Genomic DNA, 16,528 nt, shown 5'->3' with positions numbered 1-16,528 from the left:
TGAATCAGAGCTGTGTATTGAGACTCTGTACCAACTACCTAAATTAAAAAATAAAAAGCAACCATTTAAAACTAATGGTGATTCTTCTAAAATTAAATGAACATATGAAAAATTTAAAATTTTACATGTAATTAACATATAATAGCTATGCATATTTTGAGGTATAGCATGAAAACTACTAGAAAGGATAAATTGTCATTTTGGCACTTTTATCAAAGTGGAGGTCAGGAGCCGAGGTTAAGGAAAAGAAGATTGATTTCATTTTGAAGACTAAAGAGTTGTTCTCCTCCTGGCTCACTCAGATTTGGGTCCAGATTTATTTTCTGGCAGTGGTAGGAGTAACTTGCTGAGGGACTGTTGAAAGCAACTATTGGTTCCTAGGGACTGTATGTTTCTTTCTATACAGCCTACGCATCCGTAAGGCCCGCACAGTCTACTTGGTGTCAAACCTCCACCATGTTTTGAGGTTCTTGTCTATTGGAGTCTTTTCAAAATGTTCACCTAGTGTGATAAACACAGCCAGGGTAATTTTATTATCGTTAGTTTACCACATCATATCATATCACCCATCAATATGATCACCCTACGTAGTGACAAATTCTAGATGTTATATATGGCATATGTTCCAGGAAGTGGAAATCTTTAAAGCAATCATAGATTTGGTCTATCTTGGTGGTCAAGAGCAATTAAAATGGAGAATGGCTAAAATAAAATTACCCACTAAAAATTTGGAACATGCGTCATCACTGAAAACAATTGTGTTGAAAGGTCCATAATTCTTGTATACAGATGACAAATTTTCCTTATCTAGTTATTTTGATTATTGTATTAACAAAAAATTTAATATATACTTATATCCAGCCCTTTTATCAAAATTATTATAGATGTTTATTAAGTTAGCTAATTCATTTTTATAATTAAATTTAAAATTTTAGTAATAAAAATAAGAAAATAAAATAATGTTAATTTTAGTGGCAGAGGAGTTGATATATTAATACACAACATTCTCATTTTTAATATATTTTCATTTTCATTTTTTTTAAATTTTTTATTTATTTATTTGAGAGAGAGAGAGAGAGAGAGAGAGAGAGAGAGAGAGAGAGAGAGAGAGAGTGTGGTGTGTGTGTGTGGCCAGCTCAGCCCACCAGGGGGCGGGGCTGGCTGGCATGTGGTGCTGGGGGATTGAACCGCAGTCCCTGATGCTTTGCTAAGCTTGTTCCAAGTAGGTGCTTTAGACCACTGAGCCATCTCTCCAGCCCTTCATTTTCATTTAATGAAAAGAGAGAGCTTAATGATTTTTAAAAATCCAAAGTCCACTTGTAAAACGCAAAGGCAATATTACTTGAAAAATTTTTGGTTAAGTACAGATTTTTATGTTTGGTTTTACTTGCAGTGAAAGTATTCCTATCTATTTAACTATTTGTATAATCTATAATATTTCTGGTTTCAGTAAAATCCAAGGTTGACTTCAATCTGCTGCTAACAGAGAATGTAATGGAATCTTCAACTTGACAATCATAGTGCATATGTTCAGAGAACTGAAAACCATCTTCTCTTTAACCAGATATATATATTACAATTTTCAGTTTTCTAAATTTTTCATGAACTGAGAATTCAGAGACCCAGCCTGGGCCTGGCATGTGTGTGGGACAGGTTCTACTCTGCTGTACCTAATGGATCCCTCTGGACCCAGCCCAGGCACGATGAGTGAGTGAATCCTTCTGTTGAGCTCTCAGGACCCCTCTGGACCCCTCCAGAACCAGCTGAGAACTAGCATGTGAGTGAAACTTTACATCAAGCTCTCAGGACCCTTCCAGCCCAAAGCCAGGACTGGCATACAGGCCTGGTGTGAAAATCTGCAGCTAAAGTCCCTGCACATGAGGGTTGGGGGTCAGAACGACCCCGCTAATACATGATCAAAACATTTTGTGAGATGGGCACAGAGAGTTCATTTCCATGGGCTGCAGCAGGAAGAAGCTAAGCACAACAGCTAGACCCAAGCCAAGCACATCAGGACAAATGTGCCAACATTGGAGATATGTACACAGTAAGTTAAGATACTTTTCTAGACCCAGATCTATAAGAGAATCCTCCCTCTTTGTCTCTTGACTGAGACAGGGGGCAAAATGTAACTGGGGAGAACTAGTCTGCCTGAAAGATTCCAGGCACATCAAGGGGAGGTGATCATACAGAACTTATGGAAACTAATTAAATAGAAATTCCCAATTTAATAGCTTAGCTATAGAGACATAATGCTTGCTCCTACTGTCTAAATAAAAACCCATTAGTTGCAAAAGTTTTTCATCGGCTAAATATCGCTACCCACCATTAGTATTCCTAACTATAGTTCTGTAGATACAAAACTATTACTGCCTTAACCATATAATCTCTCTTGGGTAAGAATTTCCATAGGTGCTAAGGCTGTAACTGTACCAAATCTCTATATGAGAGGTCAGAAGACAGTGCTATAAAAAATGACAAGAGAAGGAACAAAATGCAATCTTAGGCCCAGAGCCCACCCAGAACAAATGCAGGAGACACTAACACAGAAGAAATTGGGAATCACATAGTTGAAATGTCTGAATTAATACCATCTAAAGTAAAGAAACAACTACAGTAAGGTATAGAGAAAATCAGATCAGAAATAACCTCTGATATAAAAAATTAATCTCTGAATTCATAGTGTATGAAGTAAAGGAACAACTGCAAAAAGGTATAGAGAAAATCAGATCAGAAATAATCTCTGAAGTAAAAAAGAAAATGATAACTATAATGAAAGAATTAAACTGCTTCTAAAGAAGACACTGAAAAAAATGTAAAGAATAGAAAAGCAATGGAATCCTGAATGAGCAATATGGGAAAGAAATAGATTACATGAAGCAGAGTGAAAGAGATACAGAAGAACTTAAAATATTAATCATAAGCTTGTAAAACCATTTGAATGAAAGTGAAGATAGAGTTTCAGATCTTGAAGACACCATTGCAACTAGTGAAAAGGTAAGAAAGGATCTCTTGGCAACAACTAGAATGCAGGAAAAAATAACTCAAAATCTGCAAGATGATGCAAAGATGAACGATGTGAGACTAATAGGCATCAATGAGAAACAAGAAGTCAATACAAATGATATAAAAAGAATTTGGATGGAAGTAATAGCAGAAAACTTCCCAAATATTGGGATACAAGCTGACATTGAGGTAAACGAAGCATGTAGAACTCCAAATAACATCAAACCAATTTAAAAAAAAACAGACAAATAATAGTCAAGATCCCAGAAATCCAGGACAAGAACAATATACTAAAAGCTGTTAGAGAAAAGAAACAGATCACATTTAGAGCAAAACCTATCAGAATAACCGCAGATGTCTCTTCACCAACCATGAAATCAAGAAGAACATGGAGCAGAGTATTTCAAGTCCTCTATGAAAACAAATTCCAGCCAAGATTACTATACACTTAAAACTGATATTTGATGGAGAAGTGAAATCTTTCCATGACAAAGAACAACTAAAGAATTCCATGATGACAAAACCAAGCCTACACAGACCACTAAAAGATGTTCTAGATAGGAACCAAAATGATCAGAACTACATGAGTGAGAACAGAAAGAACCCACCAAATAGGGCAAACTATTAAACACAGAACAACAGCAAGTAAATATGTCAATTATGAGTCAATATATCTCTAACTATAACCAACAATGTAAATGGACTTAATTCATCCAATTAAAAGAAATAGATTGGCACATTGGGTTGGGAAGCAAAGTCCAATATTATGCTATTACAAGAAACACATTTAACTCACAAAGAAATTCATAGGCTGAAAGTCAAAGGATCAAAAGTAATACTACATGCACAAGCACCTCAGAAAAAACAGGGGTAGCAATCCTGTTCACAGATACTCTGAATTTCAAACCAAGAATGATAAACTTTAATAAGGAAGGCCATTACATACTGGTTAGGGGAAAAATTCAAGAGGAAGATGTAAGACGCATAAATATGTATGCAGCAAACATGGTAGCACCAAACTATATAAGACAAATCTTAATCAAAATGAAAAACCTAATATCCAATACCTCAATCTTCACAGGACACCTTAACAAGTCCTTTTCACAAAAAATAGGTGAAGCAGACAAAAAATTACCAAAGAAGTAGCAGAACTGAAACAGAATTTGGAACAAATGGATTTAGTGGACAGATACAGAGTGTCCCACACAATAACAACTGAATTCATATGTTTTTCAGCTGCCCGTGGGACATTTTCTAAAATAAAACACATACTAGTCCATAGGTCGTGCTTAAGTATATGCAAAAAAACAGAAATCATCCTATGCATTTATCTGACCACAGTGCAATGAAACTGGAAATAAATGACAAAAGAAACGAGAAAAACCCCATGAATACATGGAAATTAAACAACACTCTTCTCATCAATCAAAGGGTCACTGATTACATTAAAGAAGAAATTAAACAATGCATACAATTCAATGAAAATTCAAGCACAACTTATGGGAATTTATGGGATGCAATGAAAGCAGTTCTTAGAGGGAAACTACACATTAAGAAACCAGAAATGGAACAAGAAAAGCCCTATTGCTACACCTCAAACTTCTAGAAAAGGAAAAAGAAACAACACAAAACCAAAAGTTGGGAGGAAAGCATAAATATTAGGACAGAAATTAGTTCAATCAAGATAAAGAAAACAACTGAAATAATTAACAAATCACAAAGCTGTTTTTTTAAAGATTAAATAACATTGTTAAGTCCCTATCTGACCTCATCAAAATGAGTAAAGAAAGAACTCAAATACAAGCAATAAAGAGTAAAAAGGGTGAACTTACCAAAGTCCCAGTGGAAATACACAAGATCTTCAATAGCTACATTGAGGATCTTTACTCTCACAGAATAGAAGACACTGAAGAAATGGACATATTCCTAAAAAGGTACAAATTACCAAAACTTAACCAAGAAGATATAAGGACTCTCAGTTATGCAATAATAGTCAATTAAATACAAAATGTAATAAAAAAAACATATCAACAAAGAAAAGTACAGGTCCTGATGCATTCACACCTGAATTCTACATGAAATTTACAAAAGTTATAATCCTAATACTCCTCAAACACTTCATTGAAATTGTAAAGGAAGAAGTTCTCCCAAAATCTTTCTGGAGGAAAGTATACTGATAACAAAACTAGGGTAAGATGTAATTAACAAAGAGAACTACAGGCCAATCTCCCTCATTAACATAGATGCAAAAATCCTCAATAAAATCCTAGTAAACAGAATACAGCAAATAATCAAGGAGATTATACATCAGGAGCAGGTAAGATTCATCACAGGAATGCAAGGATCATGCAAATCTATACATGTAATACACTATAACAATTGAAACAAATCCATAAACCACATGATCATCTCAATTGATGCCGTAAAAGCTTTTGACAAAGTCCAACACTCATTCATGTTCAAAGTCCTACAGAAAATTGGAATAGATGGCCTCTACTTCAATCTGATAAAAGTCATCTATGACAACCCAAGGCCTCCCATAATTCTAAATGGGGAAAAAATGAAATCTTTTGATCTCAGATCTGGTACAAGACAAGGATGTCCTTTACAACCACTTCTACTCAATATAGTTCTGGAGACATTAGCTAGAGCCATTAGACAAGAGATAGAAATACAAGGAATAAGAATATGTAAAGAAGAAGTTAAACTACCATTATTTGCAGATGACATTATACTCTATTTGGAAGACCCAAAACACACCACCAACAAGCTATTAGAATTAATACAGAAATTCAAGCAAAGTAGGATACCAAGTCAAAACCCAAAAGTCAATAGCATTCATCTACACACATAACAAATACACTGAGAGGGAAGTTAGAGAAACAATACCTTTTACAATAGCACTGAGGAAATTGAAATACTTAGGAGTTAATCTAACTAAAGAAATAAAGATCGGGGCTGGAGAGATGGCTCAGTGGTCTAAAGCACCTACTTGGAACAAGCTTGGTCAAAGCACAGGGACCGCGGTTCGATCCCCCAGCACCACATGCCAGCCAGCCACGCCCCCTGGTGGGCTGAGCTGGCCACACACACACACACACACACACACACACACACACACACACTAAATAAATGTTTAAAAAAATTAAAAAAAAAGAAATAAAGATCTATTCAATGAAAATTACAGTACTCTGAAAAAAGAGATCATAGAGGATTTAGAAAATGAAAGTGTATTCCCTGCTCCTGTACAGGAAGAAACAACATTGTAAACATGGCCATACTCCCAAAATTCTTGTAAAGATGTAATGTACTCCCTATCAAAATGCCAACATAAGACACAGACCTAGAGAAATCATTCCTAAAATTTATTTGGAACCAGAAAAGACATAGAATAGCAAAGACAATCCTTGACAACAAAGACAAGGCAAGAAACAGTACAATTCCTGATGTGAAATTATACTACAAAGCTACTATCATAGAATCAGCATGGTATTGGCAAAAAATAGACCTGAGGATCAATGGAATATATTAGAAGATACAGAAACAACTAAAAACACAATCAGCCATGTTATCTTTGACAAAGAGGCAAACATGCTTATTGGAAGAAAGATAGCCTCTTCAACAAATGATACTGGGAAATCTGGCTCTCTGTGTACTGAAAACTATAACTGGACCCAGGTCTATCACCATACACTAAGCTAGAGTCAAAATGGATTAAAAATCTAAACGTTAAAACAGACACACTAAATCTCCTGGAAGAGAATGTAGGAGGCACTCTTGAAGACATAGGGGTAGGCAAAGAGTTCATGACAAAAGTCAAACAGCCTGGGTAATACTTGAAAGAATTAACAACTGGGACCTCTTCTTATTGAGAAGTTTTTGCATATCAAAATAAATTAGCAACAGAGTAAAAAGACAACTTAAAATCTTGGAAAAAATCTTAACTAACAAGCACTCAGACAAAGGTCTTCTCTGTAGAATTCATAAAGAACTAAAAAAGATTAGGGCCACTAAATTTAAAGACTCAATCCAGTAGGTTCATGCTTGGAGTGCCTGTCATTTTGGTCTTCTGAATATGTGCTGCTTGTCATGACACACTAGTTGCTTCCATGCTGTCTCTTGCATAGATGATTGCTTAAAACGAAAGGGGATGGCGAATGAAGGCAGGGGATAGGAAAAGGAGTGTTATGGGACTGTCCTGATATAGTGCTGTATATGGTTAGATTTTTGAACTTATGTGTTAACATATATAATTTTTATTCCTATTTATTAAACATATTTTAGCTTTTTGTCATATTATGTAGGGATTTAAAGTTTAACATATAAGTACTTGAAGAAAAATACCTGCTACATGTTATGCCTAAGATGTTTGATATTCAGACAGATAGTGACGATAAGCTCAACAGGCTAGGTTATGTGGTAATAGCAATAAACTTCTCTTCTGGAAGGTTAACAACATAAGTTTTCATATAAAAATTAAAGAAAAAGGAAGGCCACAAGGAAAGCCAACATTTTGGCCCTAGCCTTCCAAGATTAAGACACAAAACATATGAGAACTCGTACTGTAACATCATCTAATTCAGATGTGTCCCAAATTTTCTTATCAAGCAGATTATGGGACAAAGAAGAAAGTGATCAGTGATATAGAGTGTGCCTAAGGAGAGTCACATGGAGAGAAAACATTCTCTCACACTTTCACAGAGAGCACATTGGCCAAGCAATGGCCATGACTCATCCACATGGCTGACACTGCCAAAGGATCTACAATCTGAGGTACAGGATCTCAGGATAAATCCTGAGGGAATTTCACTGACTTTATCGCAGACCCAAAAGGTACAATTCTTGTTACATAGGTCTTGCTTTATCTTGGTCTTAACCATCCAGCACAAAAGTATAAAAATGAAGTACAAGAAATCAAGCCATGTTGTTATGTTGAGTTGTAGGGGACTCAGGTCAACAACTTCTGACCTTGCCAGTCAAGTGGAAAACCCAATACTCTTATGGACTACTAGACTACTTTGGAATACTTTGTTGAGTTCATACACCTATAATATTTAAATGATGGAACTAAACAAAAAAAGGTGTATAGATGAATGCCCATTTTGTATCTGTGTATTCAAAACGATTAGGATAGATATATAGCTATATTCTCTTAATTCAAGGAATAGAGGGATTTGTTCTAATAGTGTTTGTAAATAGGATATCATGTTTGCATTTTGTACAGTAAATAACCACTAGGAAGGCACTAAGAAATGTGTTAATTATTGGAACTGTCCTACCAATTTGAAATGAAACTGTCTCATTGCTATTTATTTCTCAATAAAATTATGGAAAAATAAATTAAAAAAAAACACTCAATCCAGAAATGGGCATCCAGATGAACACATACTTCTCAGAAGAAGAAATTCTAGAAGCTAATAAATACTTGAAAACATGTTCCACATCAGTAGTCATCCATGAAATGCAAATTAAAATGACAATGAGATACCATCTACCCTAGATAGAATGACTATCATAAAGAAATTAGCCATCAACCTATGTTGGAAAGGCTGTGGGGAAAAAGGTACCCTTCTCCACTGCTCTTGTGACTGTAGACTGGTACAACCATTATGGAAATCACTGTACAGTATCCTTAAAAATCTAGGACTGGAAATTCTGTTCGATCCAGCTATCCTCCTAATGGGAATTTACCCAGAGGACCTGAAAACATCATGTCATAGTGATATAAATGCACCTATGTTTATAGCAGCATAATTTGTGATAGCCAAATCTTGGAAGCAACCAAAATTCCCATCACCTGAGGAATGGATGAAAAAAATGTAGCGTTTTTACACAATGGAGTATTACTCATCTATAAAGATTGATAATCGTGAAGCCTTCATAAACAAGTGGATGCAACTTGACAACATACTCATACGTGAAACAAACCAGACTCACATGTGTAAATATTGTATAGTTTCCCTGGTGTAAGAACTCAAAGAAGAAATAAAAAATTGAAAGATATAACACAGTGAAATGGAAAGTGAGAGCTCAAGGTTTGAACAACAAGAATAGGACAAGGAGAAAAGCTTGGAAACATGGCAGGGGCAAAACCATACATTTATATACACAAGCTGGTTTAGACAATGACATTGAGAATCTCTATCAGGTTTTTAAGTCTAGAAATTAATTGGTAGGTTCTCACCCTGATGATATGTGCTCATACCTGTGAACTAGGCAACTGCACTGGAGATAGCAATGTGTAACACTAGGGCCATGCTTGGAATGCCTGTCATTCTAGTTTTCTAAGTGTTTGCTGCATCTAATTTCATATCAATTACTGTTGTACTCTCTCAAGTAAATTTTTATTTAGAAACAAAGGTAATAAATAAAATAAAAGAGAATTCAGCTAAATCGTAGTCATTGTGGAGATTGTTACTCTATTCATTTGTTATCTGCTCTACACCTTTGTTTATTCTGTGCCTTTAAAAAACAATCCTCTTTTAGAAATGAACTATTAATACACATGTCTTAGATATCATTTGTAAATACTGTTATTGAATTTACTTATTTTGAAAAATATTCTTTCTAAAAGCTTAGAATCAACACAACATTGATACCAAATGATGCTTAAAATAAGTACACATAGAAAGCATAATTTTATAATCCTTTATGCAATTTTATTTAAAAATGTTTTAAATGTTCAATAGTGCTTGTTACATTTTATTCAATTAATAGTACACTTTAAGACATATGGGTGATGTTGACAATGGAAAGAGGCTATTTATAATGCAAGATTTAATAGGTGGAAGCAACATGGTAAGTCAATGGATGCCTAATGTTATTTCACCAATTAAGCTATGTTCTGTCATTCACTTGATTTGTTTAGATAGTGTTTTCCTCAAGCAAAAAATAATGGAAAATTGCACCAATTTCTCTTTTCATATAATGTATCACCTATGTCCACACATCCTAAAGATGAGCCTTCTAATTTTTTACAGGTATTGTATTTTCTGTCTTAGAGCTATGACATTGCCACAGAGGAAGAAAATATTAGATGTGTTTGATGAGTTTAAAATTGTAGTTAGGCTTTGACTTTACTTTTTGATCATGCTAAGAAAAAGTTTAGGTGGCAAAAATCAGGTTTATGAAATTACACAAGGGATGCAAGAAACAGTTTGTGAATGTTTGAATTTTAATATTTATTATGGTGAAACACACACTGGCCTTAATTTTCCACAGAATCTCTGTTTATTTCTGGCACATGCACACAAATCTGATTGTCCTTGCTATTTTTTTTCTTTGAGACCAGATCTTGCTATGTAACTCAAGCAAATGTTGAATTCACTATATAGATAGCTCAGCCTAGGGCTGAAATGGCAGTCATCTTCCTGGCTCAGCACCCCTCATGTTGCAATCAGAGTCATGTGGCATCATGCCTGGCTTTGTTTGTGCCACTTATGAGGCAGTTCCAGGGGTTCTCATTCATGAACATCTTTAGTTGTGCTGACATGGCTACCTCAAAATCCTGAAATGATACATAACATTTAACTGACTATCATATTGAGTGGAGGCAGATCTGAGGTCACAGTGTGCCCTCAGATTAAATTATGAAATTTAATTTCTATGTAAACAAAATATATAAAAATTATGTTTGAAACATTTCATATTTAGGCAGTGACCATTATTTAGTATTTTTTATTATATTAGACTTGAAAACTAGGTTTTTGATGAAGAAGAGTAGTATATTTTACTTTTTGTAAAATGCTCATATGAATACTTTAGTATTATTAGAAGCTTGTAAAAATAACACAAAGTCTTATAAGGTTTAGTCCATTTATTTTCACTTAAAATTAAATTGATAGATAAATTTTCATTATTAAATGAGTAATCTAACAAAATTTTATGATAGGTGCTATAGGTTATCAAAGACTCTCCTTTGTACATGCTTCCTCACAAAAGTTCACACGCACAAGGTTATTCTGACTACTCATTTAGCATGAAATTATTAAAGACAGCATATTTGATATCACGTGATCCAGAGAAGAAAGCATAAAACCAGTTCATTCAATCATTCATTCACTCATTCTTTCATTCATTCAGTCATTCATGCATACATACATACATCTACAAAACTCAACTGTGAAACTTATATTATAGAGATGAAAATGAATAATACATAAAATCTTACAATTAAAGACATTTTATAATATTCTAGAAGACATATTGTCATAATGGTTTCCTATTGTTGCAGGAAAACATTGCAAACAGGAGAACTTTTATACAACAGAATTTATTTCTCAAAGTTCTAGCTTTTGGTGCCCAAGATCAGGATGCCAGCAGTTTCATAGAGAGCACCAGTCCTGATTCATTGGTGAGTGAGTTAATTTTTACCACCTCCGTGCAGAGGGAGTGGTGAATGACCTCCATTAGGACCATCAGGTATTAACCTTATTCCCGGGAGAGATCACACTCATAGCCTCGTGACCTCCAAGGGGCCCTACCCCCTAATTCAATAATGTTAAGGTTTAGGATCTCAGCATATGAACTTGAAGGAAGACAAATATGAAGACAGATATTAATCTATTTTTGGAAAAATCATAGAAGGATAAACAGGATCAGGAGTGCTGGCACTCAGGGAGCTGCTGCTTACAAACAATCATTAAAATAGTACATATTTTTTACAGAAATATTTGTTTTCTCTGAAAAAATGTTCTTATTTTTCACATATAGTTTTAATGATGTCTACTGAGAAATGCAACATAGTCTGTGAGATAGAAAGCAGTAGATAAATAAGATAAAACAGAGTCTCAAAATCCCTCTTTTACCTACTCTCAACAAATGAAATCCTGCATGTGATTATTTAGGCACAGCTTAATAAAATGGAAGAGAATAAAATTTGCCAAATTAATCTATGGCATGTTTAATCTTAAAAACCTTTGAATAAAATAATTTTTGGATAGAATACAATTTCCCATATGATTTAGCTTATAACTGCTAGTTTTTTGATATACAGGGTCGTCAAATGTAAAAATGTTGAATTCTAATTTTAATATATCTATGGTCTTCCATTATGCAGAAGATAAAATATATAGTAAATATGGCAATGATATTGTAGCTTACATAATTGACCAGGAAACTATGTGATTTGGGGTGGAGGAAGAAGAAAAACTATAAATATATTACATGAATATTATCTTCTTTAAATATTATTTTATCTTTTTTGAAAAAAACTAAGAACCCAAAACTTTATGATGATTTAAAGTATTCCTGAAATTAATATTCTGGCAAAGAACCCAAAATGGCAAATTAATCATTGCTCCAAATGACAGTGCATTCAATCAAAGAAAGAAAAAATCCCAAAACTCTTCCAGTAACTCTGGTGAAATAATGCTTTGACTCCCTCAGACCTTTCTACCGAACTTTATTTAGGAAGGAATTTTGCTGCTCTTATAAAGAAAAGACATGATTTCAGATCATTAGAAGGAAGATTTAGTAGAACTTGAAGTATCTTCTATAAATCACGTGAGGTTTCTGCAAAATTGTAAGTCACATCAGTAGAGGCAGCTATAACATCAATATTTTCATTGTCAACTACAATATACTAGGCAGATTCTCTAGGGTCAGAAATAGGAAAAAATATTTAAAAGCATTCATTTAGAAAAAATATAATGGATGCATTATAATTAAGAGTTAAGCAATAAAATTTTAGTTAATGAAAAAGTACATATGAGAATTACATGCGGACTTAATTATAAGAAGTTTGTGTAATAATTTTATTTAAAAAGTTGTATCTGGAATAATTTCCAGAGCTTTCAGCATGTAATAAATCAATATCTCACTGAAAATTTTACTGAGCAAAAGTGATATTCACCAGAGTGCAATGCACAATTCAGGACCATTTCCCAGAATTATTCTGGGACTTAATGTTCAGCTTTATAAGTAATATGATGCAAAACTAAGGTTATAATGTGTTCAGGACTGGATTCTCAGGGTAAGGTTTGAAATTTTCAAACGTTATCAATTTTGTAAAAATTGTGAAGATTTTAGGGTCAAAAGTTCTGCATATAAAATGTAAAGCATTATCAGTGAACTGTCTTATTAATGTGACTCTAATAGTATGTTCGTTAGAAAGGATCACGCTTTATTATTCTATATTTAAATGATTACAATATAAGCTTATACATACAGATGCACGTGCATGTGTGAATATATAAATAAAACTAAAGGACTAAAATGGAAAATAAGTAAATATGCACATATATGTATATTTGATAATTAAAGGTATTCCTGACATATCCACCCCTAAATGTTAATTTATTTAGCTTCTATGTTTGTTTCAGTTGTATTTATATGTACAGTATGTTCCACTATGGTCTGCTTAGGAATGTGGAACTTAAAATAATCTTTTATAATTATAGCAGATTTTTCTAAACTGCCTGCTAAGGTAAACTTAGGCAAGTTTAGGCAAGTGCAGGGACCACGGTTTGATCCCTGGCATCACATGCCACAGCAGGCCTGCTGCCAGGGTGGAGTGAGCCAGTCAGAGTCTGGGCATGGTGGAGATGCCTGTTCCCAGCACTGAAAAGCAAGCTGAAAGCAGGAACCACCAGTCCAAGCTGCATAGTTAGACCTTACAACAACCAAATACATTAAAATTAATAAATAAATAATTTTAAAGAGCAAAATATACAGAATTTCAAAACAAGATAGTACAAAATTAATAAAGGTTATTTTATTGCATATTGTTGTCTTCAAAGTAGTTGTTCAGACTACAAGATATAGATATGCAAAATTGTTCAAACTATATAAGCACATACTATTCCTCTAAGTAAAGTAATAGAGAACCAGGAGTACAGTTTAGTAGCACAAGTGCCTGCCTAGAAAGCACAAAGTCCTGAGGTTGATTCCAAGTATCCCACAGAAAAAAAAGGAATGAAATAAGAGAAATTAGTACTCTATTTTAACATATATATATATTAATATTATAGTGCCTGTATATATTTATAATTTTTGTTATATATGTGTGTATATTTATTTTGTTTTCCCTTCTTTCTATCTGTTTTTTCCCCTTTCTCCCATTTCATTTGTTCTTTCCCTTAGGACAGTTTCTTCTCCTTTCATCATATCTATTATACATTTTTTATCTTTTTAAATGTCTTAAAGTAGGGAAACAATACAATGTTTACACATGTGAGTCTAATTTATTTCACTTATGAGTATGGTCTCTAGTTGCATCCATTTTTATATAAAAGCTTCAGGTTTATTTTTCTTAATAGCTAAAGTATAGCTAAGTAGTGTTCCATTGTATTAAAATGTCACATCTTTTTAATGCATTCTTAAGTTGATGTACATGTGGGTTCTTTCCAAGATTTAGCAACTACAAATTATGCTGCTAGAAAAATAGGTGCACATATATCTCTGTGATATGATGTTTTTAATTCTTCTGGGAAAATATATGAAAGAGAAATAGCTGGGTGGAATGGAGCCTCTAATCCTCTAGGTTTTTGAGGAATCTTCAGAGTGACTTCCACACGGATAATACCAGCCTGCTAACAGTGGACAAAGGTTCCTTTATTCCCATAGCCCCACAAATATTTATTATTGGCTGATTTCTTGATGATAGCCTTTCTTTCTGGGGTGGGATGAGATGTCAGTGTTGATTTAATCTGCATTACTTGAATGACCAATGACGTTGAACATTTTCTATAGTATGTATTTGCCATTTGTATTTCCTTATCTGATAAGTGTGTACTCATGTCACATGCCCATTTTTGGATTGGATCTTTGAATTTTGGGGGGTACTAAGTATTTTTCAGTTCTTTATATGTTCTAGATAGAAATCCCTTGTCTGGGGGGCAATTGACTAAAATTTATTGCCTATCGGTGGGTTTTCTTTTCATTTTGTTGGTGATTTCTTTTGAAATGCAAAAAAATTAAATAAGACAAAATAGTTGTTGATTCTTTGAAGTACTTCTAATCTAGTTTTCTTCATGAACTCTCTGCTTATCCTTATATCTTCAGGATGTCATCCTACCTTCTCTTCTAGTAGATTTAGTGAACAGTTACAACCTATACAGAAATTGTAAAAGAGCTTTTTATACCATTGAGGCTATAAGGAACTTTTTTAGGGGGTTAAAATCTATTTCTATGTGTTACAAAATGTTTCGCTAAGGATCTATAAATGTAGTAACCAGGACAGTTAATTATGTTTTGTTTTCTGGTTATACTGATACTTTGGCTTATTCAGCACCGGGAGTATAAATACACTATATTTCTCCTTTCTGTACCTGTTGCTACATATGTAACTACTAAATCTAGTATATATGCAATAATTTTTATAATGGTTAACTTCTATGGTTAGACTTTAAAAAACTTATTTTCACTCCAAAATTGAACATCTTCTAAAATTAGTGATAGTAGACTATATTTTTTACAGAAATGGGTACAATTAGTACAATAACATTTCTTGATATAAAACTTGGTTGTTCAAGAACTACTTTCATGAAAAGAAATTAATAATTGATATATCCATTATGATTTGATTTGTTTTGTTTTATTACTCACTTTAAATAGTGCTTAATGCACTCCTATGATTATACAGCCATAAACTTTAAAAACACAAGTTAGCCTGTACAGCTCCCCAACCCATGTAAGTGGCAGCACCATTTAGGATGCAGAAACCTTGCCAATACTTCCATGTATCTTAGAGACTTTGTGATGAGAAACATCTTTCTTAACTGTTATATACATTTCTATTCAAGATATTTCAATACAAACCTGAGAACAGTTTCTCATTCTATGTTAAAGCATTGGTCCTAATTGATTTCATATCAAGAGATTATATAATATTTTTATATATTCATCTAAATATCACATGAGAATTAATTACATCATATACTAATATGGCATCTTCTAACAATTCTTTCTCTCATTATCTTAACATGAGAAAAAATACCTATTTATGAGATAGTTGTCTTAAATTTACTACAGACTTACTCTTGATGTGGTGGCTTCCAAGATATCATCACCTTATAACTATTCAAAATCACTTACTACCATAGTTTCTACCTACATTATGTACCAGGAAACAAACATATGTATGTTCCTTCACTTAATGCATGTTCATTTTCTTGGGGGTGAAAAGTAACTAGGAAAAATATAAACATAGTGAGTGAAAATGATGTTTGAGGCATATAATTAGATTTTTTAATTGAGAATAATGGGGCTGAATCAGGGTAAGGGCAGCTTTAGGTTACAAAGCAAAATGCCAAAAGGTCGTAGAAAGCCAGCCATGTTAATAATAGCAGCTAAATATTCCAGGTAGAGTAACGAGAAAATAAAATTTTAAAAATGATTATAAACATATCCTAGTCACTTGCATTTGAACACTTTGCTTGTCAATAGTTGAGTACTAGAAATGGAGATAAGATTTCAGGAAGGAGAAAACAAGCATTACCCAGGACTATATTTTTATGTATTTATACTGAAATTTTATCAGTGTAGTTCAAAATAATCTTATCTCAGATACAGATATAGGTTT

The sequence above is a fragment of the Octodon degus genome, unplaced genomic scaffold (genome assembly GCF_000260255.1).
Source record: "Octodon degus isolate 3935 unplaced genomic scaffold, OctDeg1.0 scaffold00106, whole genome shotgun sequence".
In the NCBI taxonomy this organism is placed as follows: domain Eukaryota; kingdom Metazoa; phylum Chordata; class Mammalia; order Rodentia; family Octodontidae; genus Octodon; species Octodon degus.
This window is presented reverse-complemented; position numbering follows the sequence as displayed.